Source organism: Phoca vitulina, unplaced genomic scaffold (assembly GCF_004348235.1).
Source record: "Phoca vitulina isolate PV1807 unplaced genomic scaffold, GSC_HSeal_1.0 scaffold122, whole genome shotgun sequence".
NCBI classification, from domain to species: Eukaryota; Metazoa; Chordata; class Mammalia; order Carnivora; family Phocidae; genus Phoca; species Phoca vitulina.
The window spans coordinates 39,402-57,749 of NW_022589825.1; the positions used below are offsets into that span (position 1 = coordinate 39,402).

Sequence of the window (18,348 nt, forward strand, 5' to 3'; positions counted from 1 at the left end):
ATAAGTAGAGTAGAAAATGACTGGAACAGAGATTATTATAGATGGGGTTTTCAGCGAAGCCCTTTCTCAGGAAGTGATATGTGAGCTGAGTCCTGAGCAGCAAGAAGAAGCCAGGCACAGGCAGGTCCCCTTAATTGGGAGAGGAGTCCTTACATGTAGCAGAAACTTCATGTCATCTCAGAACGGACCCTTTCGTGGACTACATGGGAGAAACCACCCTCGTAGGAATAAAGCGGACAGATACACAGTTCAGAAACCTACCACCTTGAATAACAAATGGGTAATGGGGAAAGTAAAACCTCTAGTTCAGGCCCACAAGAAAAACCAAGAGTGAAACCACACAGTGGTTGCCTTGTCCTTCACTCTCTTTTAAGAGAGATCCCATCAGGAAAAGGCAATGGTCTGTTAGCTTTATGCAAGAGAACAAATGTTTGGGTTACAAGTTGCCTCAGTTTCCCAACTTTGCAAATTCTCCCGACTCAGTTGTGTCATTTCCCATTTTGATGCTGGGATTCCAGGAGTCAGGATCAAATTTGGACTAAACTTGTTTGGAATGGGGTCCATTTGAGGTCATACTTCACTATCCCATGGGGTGGATGGGCACTAACATCTATCTTGCTCCCTGTGAACATTTCCAGTTATGCAGGTCTAGAGATCAAGAGGGGGAAGGCTGGAATGCAGATAAGGAATGAACAACAGTGCCTGGCAGACTGTAAACACCCGATACACATTCACAAAATAATGAGATATAGATGCAAGAGTAAGCAGGAAACAAAACTAAGTATCTGTCCTCTCCGACTTTTCATAAACGTGATTCCTTCAAAGAGAGTTGGGACCAGAGTGTACTTACTGTTTCACAATGTACCTTGAAGGAAATATTTTGTTTCTATTGCTAAAAAAACTATGCCTTTTCAGTGGGAAAAAGATAACCCTGAGAAAATGGAGATAGATGTCACCAAATGATCATGGGGGATGTGGGGGGAGTGTGGGAAATACACTGATTCCATTGTATAGGCCAGAGCTTTCTGGGCTCTTCCACACAGAGGCACTTATCCTTCCTTCTGTATATATGTCCATCTTGGGATCTTCAAGCCTGGGGGCTGGAAGTCCAGCCTCTAAGTGAACTGAAGAGAAAGCTCCATGAGTTAATGTGTACAATTACTGTGAAGAAGTTGGAGACATAGAAATATGCATACAGTCACAAGCACACTGACACACACACACACACACACACACAACACGCACGCACGCACACATGCAAACGCTATCAAATGAATTGTTCTAATCTGTGCCTTTACCCATGAAACCTATACTGGGAAGGTATTTCCAAAGCAATGGGTATAAAAGCATCATAATTTTTATCAGTGCACAATCATCTTACATTTCCAATCTTTTATTCAATAAAGTTTTCATATTTTAAACACTACAGAAATTGAAATTTAAAAATAAAAATATCCTCTTTTAATCCTCACCTGCATGCACACATCGAATTATTTGAATTATTTTTTTTTGTTTGAAGATTTTATTTATTTATCTGAGAATGAGAGAGAGAACAGGAGAGGAGAGAGGGTCAGAAGCAGAAGCAGACTCCCCGCTGAGCAGGGAGCCTGACGTGGGACTCGATCCTGGGACTCCAGGATCATGACCTGAGCCGAAGGCAGTCGCCTAACCAGCTGAGCCACCCAGGCGCCCTATTTGAATTATTTTTAAAGAAATCTTTTAATGTGCTATTTTTTGCAGCAGTATATGAACATATCTCCAAGTCAATAAATGCATTCTTGCACTACCATTTTGTGACTCCATTTACAGATTTTCCCATTTTACTAAACTTTATCTCATTCACATTGTCAGATCACCAATTAATACTTTTCATTGTTTATTGAGTATGAAACAATATATAAATGTTTATTTAGAAACTGAAATTATTCTGTCCTTCCTTACTCTCCCACCTTCTGCTCACCATAATGCAAAGACAGTCTCTGTTAATTTATTTGTGCCTGTCTCCCAGATTTTCTGTCTATGTGTAATGCACCTACTCACAACCACACACATACTTGTACACTCATGTTGATATATATTATTTTGCAGAATGCAATCATATTCTACATAACACTTAACAACCTCTGTTTCGCTTAATATCATTCACTTTCATTTCATTTCATTTGTTTCTTGGGGCATATTTCCAAGTGTTTATTGGAGATTTATACTGCTTTATATGTACATTCTCCGTTGATATTACTGTCCCATCTCTACTGTTGAAGAACATTTCATACATTGAGGATATAAACACTGTATCAGAATATAAGTTGTAAATAATTTCGCACTGCTTTCCACATGCCTTTTGATTTTTAATTTTTGCTACACAGATGGCATTCTACACTTTATAATGATTTTTAGCATTTAAAAAGTACTTTAACACATTGTTTTAAAAAGAACAACTGAATAATGATGCTTTGAGGTATATCAAATGTCAGCTTACACGACAGAGTAGCAAAAAGCTTAGTCCATGCAATTCCAGGTTTTGAGTCCTGGAGCAGTAATTTATAAGGTTGTTTCTTTGGTCATGTTACTTACTCTTTTAACTTTAGTTCCATTGTCTGAGTAACAGGGATAATTATTGCCCTTGAATGGAGCTATTAGGATTACATGAGACTGGACAGGAGAAAAACAAGCAAACATGCCTATGATAGTTTTGTACCTGTTAATATCCTACCATTCAGGTTCCCTTTCCAAAGGGCAAGAGTTTATGCTGCTTCCTTGAGTCCAGTTCAACATCTCAGGACTCAGCCAGCCTATGTGTCCCCATGCCAAGGCCTGTTGGCCCATGGGGCAGGATTTTGTGCCCACCATCATCTTCATGCCCAGTGTCATGCCATGACACCATGTAGCTCTATGCATGAGGTATGTCATAGCATGACACCACTCAGTTTCCATTTCAAGGAATTTCCCACCATGGGGACTTAAGCCCTGGAAATCCAACATCTAAATGGGAAGCTGCCACTTGGCCTGTTTGACTGAGGAACATTTACATAGCTCTGTGAGTCTGAGGTTGGTCATCTCTAAAATGGGACTAAGGGTGCCTTCTTCACAGATTTGTTGTAAGATAAAATGGAGAAACTCTCAAAGAATGTCTGGTACATAGTAGGGCTTTGATAAATGTTACTCCCAGCTCACCCTGCCCCTTCTGTCCCATAAGATAGAAGATATGGAATAAGACCCCATCTGGAAATGTAGCAGCAAGAAGTAAACTTTGGTCCCATCTCACCATTTCCTTTTTCCCACGTGCTTTCCTGTCTCCCTATTTCCCTTCTAGCTTGACTAGAAGCAATTTCTTACTGTGTTCCAGGAAGAAGAAATAGTATGGAAGAGCATAGAAGAGGAACAGGTCGGCTAGACAGGAGATGGGAGTCATCAAACATGCGTCTCAGTTGCCTGACTCATTAACTGGCCACAGGACATTGGGTGAGTCCCTTCCCCTGTGCTGGCCTCCAGCCTAACACAGAAGAACACTCAATATATAAACAGGGGTTGGGGCACCGAATGTGGGATGAGAAATGACCAGGATTTGACCCTGGGAATCATTACTCGCTGGTTGTATGGTGTTAACCAAGAGTTTTATCTGTTAATCTACTATGTGCTCTATAATTATTGGTGTCTTTTGTGATTGTTTATTCTTATTACTCCTACCACCCATCCAAAGGGTGAATAAATAAGGGTGGGGATCCCTTTGCCGGGTGTTCTTTCCCAAGAATTTCCCAACAATCTATGATTTTATAACTGTTGGATAAAGTGGTTGACGTACACTATAAAAGAACTCTAGAAAGCTCATGAACAGATTCATTATTTAATTTAACATTATTTAATATGTAATGAATTTGGCATTTCCGACCAAATTCCGTGCTCAAGAGTTGGACCTCAGTCACCTAAGTGTTCATTAATAAATACAGTTAGATCACCTCTTATACATTGTCATTTAATCAGAACTTTTTTTTTTTTTTGAAACAGCATCAGAAGAATAGGTATTAATTCTTCTTTAAATGTTTGGTAGAATTCCCCTGGGAAGTCATCCAGCCCTGGACTCTTGTTTGTTGGGAGATTTTTGATTACTGCTCCAATTCCCTTGCTGGTAATGGGTCTGTTCAGGTTTTCTACATCTCTGTTTCTGGCTTCAGCTGAGGTGGCTGATTAAATCCATAAGTAATCTCTTCCTGGAATGATTTCCCAGCCATACCCTTGGTGTTCTCTCCTGAACGTGCTTTCTCGCTTTTTATGATATAGATAGGCTCAGAATGTTCCAAATCTTCAAGGCCTGTTTTTTTTTTTTGGTTTTTTTTTGTTTTTTTTTTTTTTTTGGTTAACAGTTCACTGGATTTATCTCTTCTCTCACATTTTATTATAAGCAGTAAGGAGAAACCAGTCCACACTTCAACACTTTGCCTAGAACTCTCCTCTGCTAAATACCCAAGGTGGTTATTCACAAAGTAAGAACACTACTGGTGCCTTCTGGTATGATGATAATCATAAGGATAGTTAATATTATTGCTGGCTCCCTCTACACCCCACCGTGTTGTAAGTGCTAAACCTCTACTTACTCATTTCATCCTCAGCAGAGCCTATGAGAAAGAGCTATTGTTGCCTGATTTTAAACTTTGGGAAACTGAGGCATAGCGAGGGCAGGCTAGCAAGTCACAAGACAGAGATATGAACAGATTCTGTGTGGTTGCTGAGCCCCACATCTCTCCAGTGTACACTACTGCTTCTCATCTGATAAGACCCTCAACCTCACTGTTTATTAAGGCACAGCAAAAACAAAACAAAACAAAACAAAACAAAAAAAACTGAAGGACAACTTTTTTTCCATGGTTTAATAGGCAGGAATTGAAAATATCGATAACAATCACTGTGGTTTGAAATTTGAAGGGAAATTATCTTGTTATATTGAGAAAGAGGTTTCCCTGACATCTTGTCTTCCTTACCGTCCCTTAAGTACATTCCCATTCTAAAGGTTTGATTTTTTTTTTTTTTTTTTGAGTAAAACGATAGATGTTTATTAAGCAAGGATACAGAAAAAGCTCTCAGGAGTGAGAGGGGTCCAGGCAGTGTTGCCAATGAGGGCCTTTGGGGTTGGTCTTTTATAGAAAGCTAACCAGGGAACTTAAATCCTTTTAACATCTCTATTGATAACACCTTCAATGGTTTACTTCCTTCTTAGGGTCTGCTTAATTCTTTGTTGGTCACAGGTAATTATCATAAAGACACCCACCCCACAGGACCCACCTCACAGGCCTAGGGCAGGGTGGTCCTTCTAAAGGTTTTCCTGTGGGTGGGCTAAGAATGCACTTGCTTCCCTGTCGTTTTATTATTTTTTTTAAATATATAGTTGCAAGAGCAATTGGCATTTATTTTAGGTAAAATAGATAAGATAGAAGAGAGGGGAAAAAACATTACCCCAAAACGTACAACCCAAAGACAGCCCCTGAATGTTTTAGTCTGCATTATATTCTTCAAGAATGCATTACATTCTTTCTTACGCAGGTATTTATATGTTTACGCACGTATGCGTGTATTTGCATATTTATATACAAAAGCTAAGATCTCATGTTAGTTGTTTTATTTTTTTTTTTTTTTTTTATTTATTTTTTTTTTTTTTTTAAGATTTTATTTATTTATTTGACAGAGAGAGAGATAGCGAGAGCAGGAACACAAGCAGGGGGAGTGGGAGAGGGAGAAGCAGGCTTCCTGCTGAGCAGGGAGCCCGATGTGGGACTCGATCCCAGGACCCTGGGATCATGACCTGAGCCGAAGGCAGACGCTTAACGACTGAGCCACCCAGGCGCCCTCATGTTAGTTGTTTTAACCTGCATATCACTGTAGTGGATTGATTTATGTCCCAAACAAGATATGTCCAAACCCCAACCCCTGAACTTACGGTGAGACCTTATTTGGAAACAGGGTCTGTGCACATATAGTTAAGGATCTTGAGATGAAATCATCTTGGATTTAGAGTGGGCCCTAAATCCAGTGACTGCTGTGCTTAGAAACAAGAGAGAGATTTCACACACAGGGAAGAGGCCGTGTGAAGATGCAGCAGAGGTTGGAGTTACGCTGCCACAGACCAGGAAAGCCAGGAGCCACCAGACACTGGAAGAGTCAAGAATGAATTTTGCCCTAGAGCCTTCAGAGGGAGCATGGCCCTGCCTGACACTTTGACTGGGGGCTTCTGGTCTTCAGAACTATGAGAGAATACATTTTTGGTATCTCAAACCACAGAATTTGTGAAGATTTGTTATGGGGTCCTAGGCAACTAACTGCACCATACCCCATATGTCATTGTGAATAATCCTCAGACAATATCCTATTTTTTCTTCCTGCCTATGGATACAGTAATGTCAATAAAGATACACAAAATGAAACGAATACAGCTAAAATTTCTTATTACCAAGATTTCTTTAATGTATGGTCCAATTCAGTGCTCACAGCACCATTATGAGGAGGTCAGTAAAATTAATATTCAGTATGTTAATATATTTATACAATAATCTGGACCTAGGGAGAATAAGGTGGCTTGTGGCCTTGGTGAGAGCACATCATTGCAAACATGAGGACAGAAGCAGTCAGATAAGGATTCAGTGGGAAGTAAAGAATGTTACCAGGAATGTAAAAATCTCTTTCTGGAACTTCGATTTTGAAGGGGAAGAGAGTGAGAGAGACAGAGAGAGAGAGAGACAGAGACAGAGAGTCAGAGAGACGGAGAGACAGAGAGATGGAGAGACAGAGTGAGAGGCTTATGCCTGCATGGGAATTGGGGGTCAGAGGAGGGATTATTTTTTAATCTTCAATGCCCTGAACTCTGAGCAAGTTTAAAAGTTAACGTGAAGGAGTTACTCTGTCTCAAACTTAACCCTTGAATTTTCCAGATTTACCCTGTTTCCTTCTTACCTTCTTATTTACACTACAGAATTAGTGAAACGCTTTCGCTGGACAGTGTGGGTTTTAAGTCAAAATGTATGTGTAGTTATTAGTGAAAGAACGGCCAACTGTATGTTGAAGAAATGCTAGTAAATCTTGGTTTTCTCCCTCTCAGGGAGACAGCAGTTGGCTGAAATTCTGGTGTGACATGGTTGGATAATGCATGATCTGAAGACTCCTGCAGTGGTGACTCCAGGACTAGTCCAGAATACTCCTGTGAAATGTATTAACCTATGGAGCAGTCCAGGAGCAGCAGTTAGGCAAACACCACACCTTGCTGCCCTGATGTGCTCTATCACTGAGGTCACCAGGTGAGTTAAAAACAGGCCTGTCTTACTGCATCATTAATTGTAATAGGCAAGATATGGAAGCAACCCAAGTGTCCATCGATAGATAAATGGATAAAGAAGATGTGACATATGTGTGTGTGTTACATGTATTGTGTATACACACACACACACACACACACACACACACACACTGGAATATTACTCAGCCATAAAAAGAGAATGAAATCTTGCCATTCACAATAACATGGATGGACTTAGAGGGCATTATGCTAAGTAAAACAAGTCAGACAAATAGATGCCATACGATTTCACTTCTATTTGGAATCTAAAAAATGAAAACAAATGAACAAACAAAGCAAAACAGAAACAGACTCATGAATACAGAGAACAAACAGGTGGTTGCCAGAGGGGAGGGGTGGGAGGATGGGCAAAATACATGAAGAGGATTAAGAGATACAAATGCAGTTATAAAATAAATAAGTCATGGGGATGAAAAGTGTGGCATAGGGAATATAGTCAATAATATTGTAATAACTTTGTATGGTGACAGATGGTGGCTACACTTATAGTACTGAGCATTTTGTAATGTATGTAATTGTTGAATCACTACGGTGTACACCTAAAACTACTATAATATTGTGCATCATTTGCACTTCAATAAAGAACAAACAAAGGAACAAACAAACAACGGATAAGCAGGCCCGTCTTCCCTGCATGGGGAACTGGTTTAGGGTCTGCTGAGAAGCCTGATGCTGAGCATGGCTTATAAGCTTCTGATTCACCCAAGAAACTAGGGATCTTTCTGCCTTTAAAACTTTAAACTCAAGGCATATCAGAGAAATATTTGCTTCCTTCATAAAGATATCTCTATTTTCATTAGGAGAAACAATGAGAAATACCTTTTCACCATGCCTGCCTGAGCCCTGAAGCTCAGCCAGCCCCTACTGCTATGTCTCAACTTCTAAAGGGCTCTGGAAGTCCCACTACATGCCATATCCTCTGAGCAGGTTCTCTCATTTTTCCCTTGGGACAGCTGTGTGACAAAGGTCTCCTGAGTCCCACTTCGCAGATGACAAAGCTCAGGTTCACAGAACCTACATCTCCTCTCCAGATAAATGGCAGGATGGGAATGAGGTTCCATCCTTCGCCTTCTCTAGAGGACACAGAGCAGGACTGCTTTTAGAAGATGGGTTTCTAAGGCTTGAGAATTGAGCATTTTACACTCCCCTGATACTGTGGCACCATGGGTATTCACCCAAAAGTCCCTTTTGACAATGAAGACAATAGTGCACATATATGTGCACATACACTCTTCACTTTATAAACACTCATTATATTCAATTTTATAGGAGAACGAAGTAGACTTCAAAATTGAATTGACTCTGTGTGTGTGTGTGTGTGTGTGTGTGTGTGTGTGTGTGTGTGTGTCTATGCCTCCTCTGGCTCAATCACCCCACCTCACAAGTGGAGTTCTATATTCAGCTCACACAGGGGATGGATTCTGATCTCAGATTTAGATATCCCAGAAAATGATGCACACCAAAGGAATTAGTGCCACGAAGTGAAAAATTCCCGAAAAGTCTGGCTGAAACCACTCAAAGAAGATCACAAATTTCATCTTTCCCTCCTCCTTGCTGAGACCCCTGGTCCATGCCTCGGAGCTGCAATGCCAGCTCTGGCCACCTCAGATGAACCCAGCACAATTTGCAAAGAATAAGAAAATTCTTGGAATCGTTTGTTTACTGAGATACAGATTCTGTTGGGAAATTTCGTATGTGCATTAAAGCAGGTCCATCTGCTCTTGGCCCCAAATCTATATCGCATTTATCCGTGTATTTCTTCCCTCCTCAGTGCAGGTTGACGTGTCCACACTGTGCGGAGTCCCTCCCAGAGATCAGGGCTTTCACCCTCCACCACCCCACCCCTGTACAGGCTGCCCAGACACCACTCCAGCTCCCCATTCTCTCTCAGACACCTCCCACCTGTCCTGCCCTGCCCTTAGCCCCCTTGCTGCCTACTGCCATGGTGCACTACTGTCACCTGTGTTTCATCTTGTGCATGGCATGGGGTATAGGTGTTTTGTTCTTTAGGTTAGTTTAGTTTAGCCTAGCTTAGCTTAGTTTCGTTTCGTTTTGTTTTTTGTTTTACAGTCTTCTTTCACACCCATCAGTTCTATCAGACAGAATTTAAAATATTCTATTCATTGGTTCACAGGCTGGGTCTTAAGGGAAGGTGTTGTATTTTCTCGCTCCGGGAATAAACAAACCTCTTTGCGGAGAAATGGACGGTGGAAGTACGTTGATGCCACCCCGTGACTAAAGCCTGAACTGCAGCTTGAACATCGCTGAGCAGGAAGGTGGGAGGGAGGGGCTGTGGTGAAAACCCATCAGACAGCTTTCAAGACATCTCGGTAGGAAGGGGGAAGAATCAGAGAAGGAGACAAACCATGAGGGACTCTGGACTCCGGGAAACAAACTGAGGGTTACAGAGGGGAGGGGGGAGGGAGGGGGGGTAACCGGATGATGGGTACTAAGGAGGGCAAGGGCAAGTGTTGTGATGAGCACTGGGTGTTATACACACCTAACGAATCGTTGAACACTACATCAAACACTAATGATGTCCTATATGCTGGCTAATTGAACCTAATAAAAATAAATAAAAAATAAAAGAAAGGGGGCATTCCCAAGGGTGCCTGTCTGAGGTATCCCGACAGAAAGTGCAGCCTCTTACGATGATGAATAAAAAGCTCTAGATGACTGGAACAACAAGATCGTTTTCATTTTTATGCTTTGAGACCTCTGGATAAATAGATATATGCCTATATAAGCAAAAAAAAAAAAATGGATCTGTGTCCTTTATGATGCTTGTAACCTGCTTTTGCACATATTGTTACCATCTTTCTATGGAAACGCATTTCTATGACAACATTTTCAATTACCTTACAACAAAAATTCACTTTGTTTTATAAAGACCAGTTGCGGCATCACATGAATGGCCCAACATTTATTTCTCCAGTACTAGCGATGTAAATATAGTTCCTTTACCAAGTTTTCTATTACATACAATAGTATACTAATGTTCTCTTTTCGTAATTTTAAGTCCAGTACAGTTAACATGTAGTGTTCTATTAGTTTCAGGTGTACAATACAGTGATTCAACAATTCTATACATTACTCAGTGCTCATCATGACAAGTGTTTGTTTTCCATAGTTAAGAGTCTGTTTCCTGGTTTGTCTCTCCTCTCTTTCTCTCTCTCTCTTTCCCTTTGCTCATTTGTTTTGTTTCTTAAATTCCACATAGGAGTGAAATTACATGGCATTTGTCTTTTCCTGACTGACATATTTTGCTTGGCATTATACTCTCTAGATCCATCCATGTCGCTGCAAATGGCAAGATTTCATTCATTTTTATGCCTGAGTAATATTCCATTCTGTGTGTGTGTGTGTGTGTGTCTGTGTGTGTGTGTGTGTGTGTGTGTGTGTGTGTGTGTGTAACTTTTTTGTTACCCATTCATCTATCGATGGACACTTGGGCTGCTGCCAAAATTTGGCTATTGGAAATAATGCTTCAATAAGCATAAGGGTTCATGTATCTTTTTAAATTAGTGTTTTTGTATTCTTTGAGTAAATACCCAGCAGTGGAATTACTCGGTCATATGGTAGTTCTATTTTTATTTATTTATTTATTTATTTGACAAACCTCCATACTGTCTTCCATACTGGCTGCACCAGTTTGCATTCCCACCAGCAGTGCAGAAGGGTTCCTTTTTCTCCACATCCTTGCCAACACTTGTCATTTCTTGTGTTTTTTATTTTAGCCATTCTGACAGATGTGAGGTGATATCTCACTGTGGTTTTGATTTGCATTTCCCTGATGGTGAGCGATGTTGAGCATCTTTTCATGTGTCTGTTGGCCATCTGGATGTCTTCTTTGGAGAAATGTCTATTCATGTTCTGCCCATTTTTAATTGGATTATTTGTCTTTGGGTGTTGAGTTGTATAAGTCCTTGATATATTTTGGATACTAAGTCTTTATCAGATATATCATTTGGAAATATCTTCTCCCATTCAGTAAGTTGTCTTTTAGTTTTATTGACTGTTTCCTCTGCTGTGTAGAAACTTTTTGTTTTGATGTAGTCCCAATAGTTTATTTTTGCTTTTGTTTCCCTTGCCTCAGGAGACATATCTGGGGAAAAAAAGAAAAGAAGAAAGCTGTCACAGCTGGTGTCAGAGAAATTACGGCCTGTGCTCTCTTCTGAGGTTTTTATAGTTTCAGGTCTCACATTTAGGTCCGTAATCCATTTTGAGTTTGTCACTGTGTAGGATGTAAGATTGTGGTCTGGTTTTATTCTTTTGCACGTAGCTGTTCAGTTTTCCCAACACCATTTGTTGGGAACCAAAATTTTTTCCCACTGGGTATCTTCCCACTGGATATTCTTGCCTCCTTTGTCAAAGATCAATTGGCCATATACTCGTGGGATTATTTCTGGACTCTCTATTCTGTGCCGTTGATCTACGTGTCTATTTTTGTGCCAGTACCGTACTGTTTTGACTACTACAGCTTTGTAATATAAGTTGAAGTCTGGAATTATGATACCTCCAGCTTTGTTTTTCTTTTCAAGATTGCTTCAGCTAGGGGCGCCTGGGTGGCTCAGTCGTTAAGCGTCTGCCTTAGGCTCAGGTCATGATCCCAGGGTCCTGGGATCGAGCCCCACGTCCGGCTCCCCACGGGAAGCCTGCTTCTCCCTCTCCCACTCACACTGCTTGTGTTCCCTCTCTCGCTGTGTCTCTCTCTGTCAAATAATTAAATAAAATATTCTTTTAAAAAAGATTGCTTCAGCTATTCAAAGTCTTTTGTGGTTCCATACAAATTCTAAGATTGTTTGTTCGAGTTCTGTGAAAACTGCTGTTGGTATTTTGACAGCCATTGCATCAAATCTGTAGATTGCTTTGGATAGTATGGACATTGTAACAGTATTTGTTCTTCCTATCCATGAGCATGGAATGTCTTTCCATTTGTTTGTGTTGTCTTCAGTTTCTTTCATCAGTGTTTTATAGTTTTCAGAGTACAGGTCTTTCATCTCCTTGGTTAAGTTTATTCTTAGGCATTTTACTCTTTTCTGGTGCAATTGTAAATGGGATTGTTTTCTTAATTTCTCTTTCTGTTGCTTCATTATTGGTGTCTAGAAATGCAACAGATTTCTGTGCATTGATTTTGTATCCTGAGAACTTCCTGAATTCATTTATCATTTCTAGTAGCTTTTTGGAAGTGTCTTTTGGGTTTTCTATATACAGTATCACGTTATCTGCAAATAGTGAACATTTTACTTCTTCCTTACCAATTTGGATGCCTTGTATCCCTTCTCGTGTCTGATGGCTGCAGCTAGGACTTCCACTACTGTGTTGAATAAAAGTGGTGAGAGTGGACATCCTTGCCTCGTTTCTGACCCCAGGGAGAAAGCTCTCAGTTTTTCCACATGGAGTATGATGTTCTTTGTGGGTTTTTCATATATGGCTCTCATTATGTTGAGGTATTTTCCCTCTAAATCAACTTTGTTGCACGTTTTAGTTGTGAATGGATCTTGTACTTTGTCAAATGCTTTCTCTGCATCCAATGAAATGATCACATGCTTCTCTTTCTTTTTTTCACTGAAAAGTTGTTTATTAAGGTGTTAATGGTTTATACAGTTAGTTCAGTATTTATGTAATTTGAAATTCTGAATTTCCTGTGAATGATCTATGTATCTACAATACAGACATGCATGAATGTAAACTACTGTATTTCCTGATGTTTAGCATAACTAGACTTCTCTAAATTCCGATTATCAGACAAATAAAACATTATACTTTCAAAGTTACACCTTTAGGAGTCCACAAATTCCTATATGCCCAAGTTTTCTTTTTTTATATGATAAACTTTTTTTTGAGAAGGAGGGAGGGGGGAGAGGGAGAGAGAGAATCTCAAGCAGACTCCACGCTGAGCACAGAGCCCATGGTGAGGCTCGATCTCACGACCCTGAGATCATGACCTGAGCCAAAATCAAGAGTCAGACGCTTCAGCGACTGAGCCACCCAGGTGCTCCAATAAACCTTCTTAAAGGAGGAAGCCAAAACCCACAAATCAAAAGTCTTAATCTGCCTTTCACGATGTGTATCAAATCATCCACAATGTGCACTTTAAATATCTTACAGTATTGTCAATGATGCTTCAATAAAGCTGGGGAAAAAATGAAATCCCACACAAAAGTCTTAACCTGAACCAATGTGTTGAGAAATAGAGCAATGGAGGATCTTTTATTCATCACATGAGCAAAAACACAGAATACATTTATTAATTAATTTTCCCCTTAAGAGAATACAAATATACTTTGTATTTAGAGAAATAAAAGATTAGTTGTTGGGAGTTGCTTTTGGAGAATGATCAATCAGCACCTTCTCAAGGATCGGGTACTGATGCCGGGGACCATCGCCTCTCTCACACATTAACTAAACTTTGTACTTCCGGGTCCTTTAACCATAAATCGACCCTTTCAGCTTCAATTTGAAGGCTAGCCATTGCTGTTTCGTAATTCTTTTCACGGCCTTCAAAGAAACTTTGGGCAATCCATCCTGATACAGGATGCCTGAAATATTCCCAGTGTTGTGGGATATAGCCTCCTGGAATTTCTGCTAACTCAGCTTCACCAGTGAATATATTCACCAGAGTTATGCCAACTGCTACTGGAATCCCAGTCAACAAAATGTAGAACTTCCTGAAACTGAAAAAAATGCCTGTCGTAGAAACCAGAAGGTTTGATGGTAAACAGTCTTTACCCATGGTCTCCACTGTGTCACACAAGAGCTGCAGTCTTCGGAAAGCCACGGGTGAGGAAGCCCCCAAATCCAAGCCGAGTGCCAAGCCAGTGGCCAGAGAGAGCAGCCACTGCAGTGACCGAAGCCTGCTGCAATAAACTCATGGCCATCATGGCGACTATGAGCAAATCTGATCACGTGGTTCTTATCCTTTCTTTTATTAATGTGGTGTATCACATGGATTGATTTGCAAATATTGAACCACTCTTCCATCCCAGGAATAAATCCCGCTTGATTGTGGTGAGTGAATTTTTTTTTTAAATGTATTTGTTAGATTCGGTTTGATAATATTTTGTTGAGGATTTTTGCACCTATGTTCATCAGAGATATCGGCCTGTAGTTCTCTTTTTTGATAATGTCTTTATCTGGTGTTGGTATCAGGGCAATGCTGGCCTCCTAGAATGAATTTGGAAGCTTTCCCTCCTCTTCTATTTTTTGGAATACTTTGAGAAGATTAGGTATTAACTCTTCTTTAAATGTTTGGTAGAATTCACTTGTGAAGCCGTCTGGTCCTGGACTTTTGTTTGTTTGGAGTTTTTTTATTACTGATTCCATTTCATTGCTGTTAATCTGTCTAATCGGTCTGTTCACATTTTCTATTTCTTCCTGATTCAGTTTTGGGAGGTTATATGTTTCTAGGTGTTTATCCATGTCTTCCAGGTTGTTCAATTTGTTGGGATATAATTTTTCATAATATTCTCTTATAATCCTTTGCATGTTTGTGATGTCGGTTGTTATTTCTCCTCTTTCATTTGTGATTTTGTTTATTTGAGTCCTCTCTCTTTTTTGATGAGTTCTGGCTAAAGATATATCACTTCTGTTGATCTTTTCAAAGAACCTGCTCCCGGGTTCATTGATCTGTTCTACTGGCTTTTTTTAGTTTCTATTTCATTTATTTCTGCCCTAATCTTTATTATTTCCTTCCTTCTACTGGTTTGGGGTTTTGTTTGTTCTTCTTTTTCTAGTTCCTGTAGGTGTAAGGTTAGATTGTTTACTTTTAGATTTTTCTTGCTTCTTGAGGTAGGACTGTATTGCTATAAACTTCCTCCTTAGAACAGCTTTTGCTGCATCCCAAAGATTTGGGATTGTTGTGTTTTCTTTTTCATTTGTCTCCATGTATTTTTTGATTTCCTCTTTGATTTCTTGGTTGACCCATTCATTGTTTAGTAGCATTAGTTATTTAACCTCTGTGAATTTGTGCTAGTTCCAGATTTTTTCTTGTGGTTAATTTCTAGTTTCATAGCATTGTGGCCAGAAGAAAATGCATGGTATGACTTTGATCTTTTTGAATTTGTTGAGACTGTTTTGTGGCCTAATATGTGATCTATTCTGGAGAATGTTCCATGTTCACCTGAAAAAAAAAAATGAGTATTCTGCTGTTTTTGGATGGAATGGTCTGAATATATCTGTTAGGTCCATCTGGTCCAATGTGTCATTCAAAGACATTGTTTCCTTGTTGATTTTCTGTTTGGATGATCCATCCATTGATGTAAGCAGAGTGTTAAAGCCCACTATTATTATTGTATTATTATCAATTGCTTTCTTTATGTTTGTTATTAGCTGCTTTATATATTTTGGTGCTCCCATGTAGGGCGCATAACTATTTACAATTGTTATGCCTTCTTGTTGTATTGTTCCCTTTATGATTATATAGTGTCCTTCTTTGTCCCCTCTGACAGTGCTTGTCTAAAGTCTATTCTGTCCAATGTAAGCATTGCAAGCCCAGCTTTCTTTTCATATCCATTTGCATGATAAATGATTCTCCATCACTTCACTTTCAATCTGCAGGTGTCTTTAGGTCTGAAGTGAGTCTCTTGTAGGCAGCATATAGACGGGTCTTGCTTTTTTACATTTCTGTCACCCTGTGTCTTTTGATTGGAGCATTTAGTCCATTTACACTAAACCTAGAGATAAGTATGTGCCTATTGCCATTTTGTTACACATTTTATGGTTGTTTTTGTGGTTCTTCTCTGTTCCTTTCTTCTCTTGCTCTGTTCATTCACAGTTAGTTGGCTTTCTTTAGTGATTTGCTTGGATTCCTTTCTCTTTAGTTTTTGCATACCTGTTACTGGTTTTTGATTTCTGGTTACCATTCAGTTTGTATAAAGCATCTTGTGTGTATAGTTGATGGTCGCTTAAAGTTTGAACCCATACTTTACTCCTCTCCCCCCAACCCAACCCACGTCTTATGTTTATACTGCCATACTTTACAATCTTTCATTTTGAGAGTCCATTGACTGGTTTATAGACATACTTATGTTTACTGCTTTTGTGCTCCTTACATTTCTTAGCCCTGCTTATGGTCTTTCCACTCAAAGGATCCCCTTTAACATTAGTTGTAGAGCTGGTTTAGTGGTCATGGATTCCTTAAGCTTTAGTTTGTCTGGGAAACCATTTCTCCTTCCATTCCGAATGATAGCCTTGCTGGATAGAATATTCTTGGCTGTAGGGTTTTTTACTTTCTTCACTTTGAAAATATCATGCCACTCCCCCCTTCTTTTTTTTTTTTTAATGGCACTCCATTCTTCCGCTGATAGCCTTATGGGGTTTCCCTTGTATGTAATTGTTTTCTTTCCTCTTGCTGCTTTTGAAATTCTCTCATTATCACTCCATTCTGCCATTTTAATTATTATGTGTCTTGGTGTCGACATCTTTGGGTTGATTTTGTCAGGGGCTCTCTGTGCCTCCTGGATCTGGATTTCTGTCTCCTTCCCCAGATTTGGGATGCTTTCAGCTATTATATCTTCAAATAAATTTCCTGCCCCCTTTTCTCTCGTCTTTCCTTCTGGGATCTCTATAATGCAAATATTATTATGCTTGATGGTGTCACTGAGTTCCCTAAGTCTGTTTTCATTTTGTGTTTTGTTTTCTCTCACTTGTTCAGTTTGGTTGCTTTCCATTATTCTGTCCTCCAGGTTGCTGATCCATTCTTCTGCTTTGTCTAGTCTACAGTTCATGACTCTCAAAGATTGTAAAGTATGGCAGTATAAACATAAGACGTGGGTTGGGTTGGGGGGAGAGGAGTAAAGTATGGGTTCAAACTGTCTCGTGTATTTCTAATTTCAGTTATTGAGTTCTTCATCTCTGATTGGTTCTTTTTTATGTTTTCTATCTCTTTGTTAAGGGTCTCACTGAGGTCCTCCACTCTTTTCTCACGTCCCATGAGTATCCTTATGACCATTACTTTAAATTCTCTACCAGACATATTACTTAGCCCCGTTTCACTTAGGTCCCTGGCTATGATTTTGTCCCATTCCTTCATTTGGGACCTATTCCTCTGTCTCCTCATTTTGTCTAACTCTCTGGGTCTGTTTCCTGTGTTAGGAAAGTCAACTATGTCTCCTGCTCTTTAAAGTAGTGGCCTTATGAAGGAATGATCCTGTAGTGCCCTGCAGTGCAGTGTCCCCTGTTTACCAGAACCTGGTGCTTTGGCAGTGTCTCCTATGTTTGCTGTATGCACCCGACTCTTGTGGCTGAGCCACTTTTTCCTTCAGTCCAGTTGTCCACAATGGCTCTCTTTGCCTGCTGTGGACAGGGTTCGGTCCCTGTGTTGTTAGTGGGCCAGTCTGGGGCCACCTTGGGCTTGATTTGAGTCAGACCAGGCATTTCCCTGGGATGCAGTAGCACAAACTAGAGGGCGTTGTAACCTGTTTTGTCCCCTGAGAAGCATTCCTTGATGGGTGAGGCCTGCAGTCAGACCTGCTGTCTGCCCCCAGCCCACTGCTGGGGCCACAGTCTGATTGTTGTGTGTGGTTATCTTTCCCTCACCCCATGGCAGAAGTCATTTTGGAGTGGTGCTGGCCCCTGTTGGGGCTGCTTGCAAGCTGCCAGGCTTGTGGCACCACTTTGCATGTGCTCCACCCAAGAGCGTATTGGAGGGGGTGGATCTGCAGAAGTGTAGGGGGGATGGGGGGCTGGATGTGCGGTGTTAGCAAGGTTTGCATGGGTCTTCTGTGGGAGAAGACCTGGAGCCAAGGCCCTGGTGGAAGGGGCGTGTCCACAGGGAAACAGAAGGGCTGGGTGTGCTGATACCAAGTTAAGTAGGGAATGTCTGCACCTCACTGGTTCCTTGCTGGTTCCCACAGGTGGCTGTGTGTTTATGCTGGGGTTTGGGGGAGGGAACTGGAGCCTGTCAGCTCCTTTGTTCCTGGAGAAGTCCCCATAGATCCCTGCCCTTCCAGCTCATGCTCTGAGATTAGTAAATAAATCTCCCTCCTGTGTACCCCACGTGATTTTCA

General features: G+C 40.5%; 1 pseudogene; it reads right to left on the minus strand.

Annotated features, from left to right (window-relative positions):
• Positions 1 to 13,648: 13,648 nt before the first annotated feature.
• Positions 13,649 to 14,223, minus strand: LOC116628521 (annotated as a pseudogene).
• Positions 14,224 to 18,348: the final 4,125 nt, after the last annotated feature.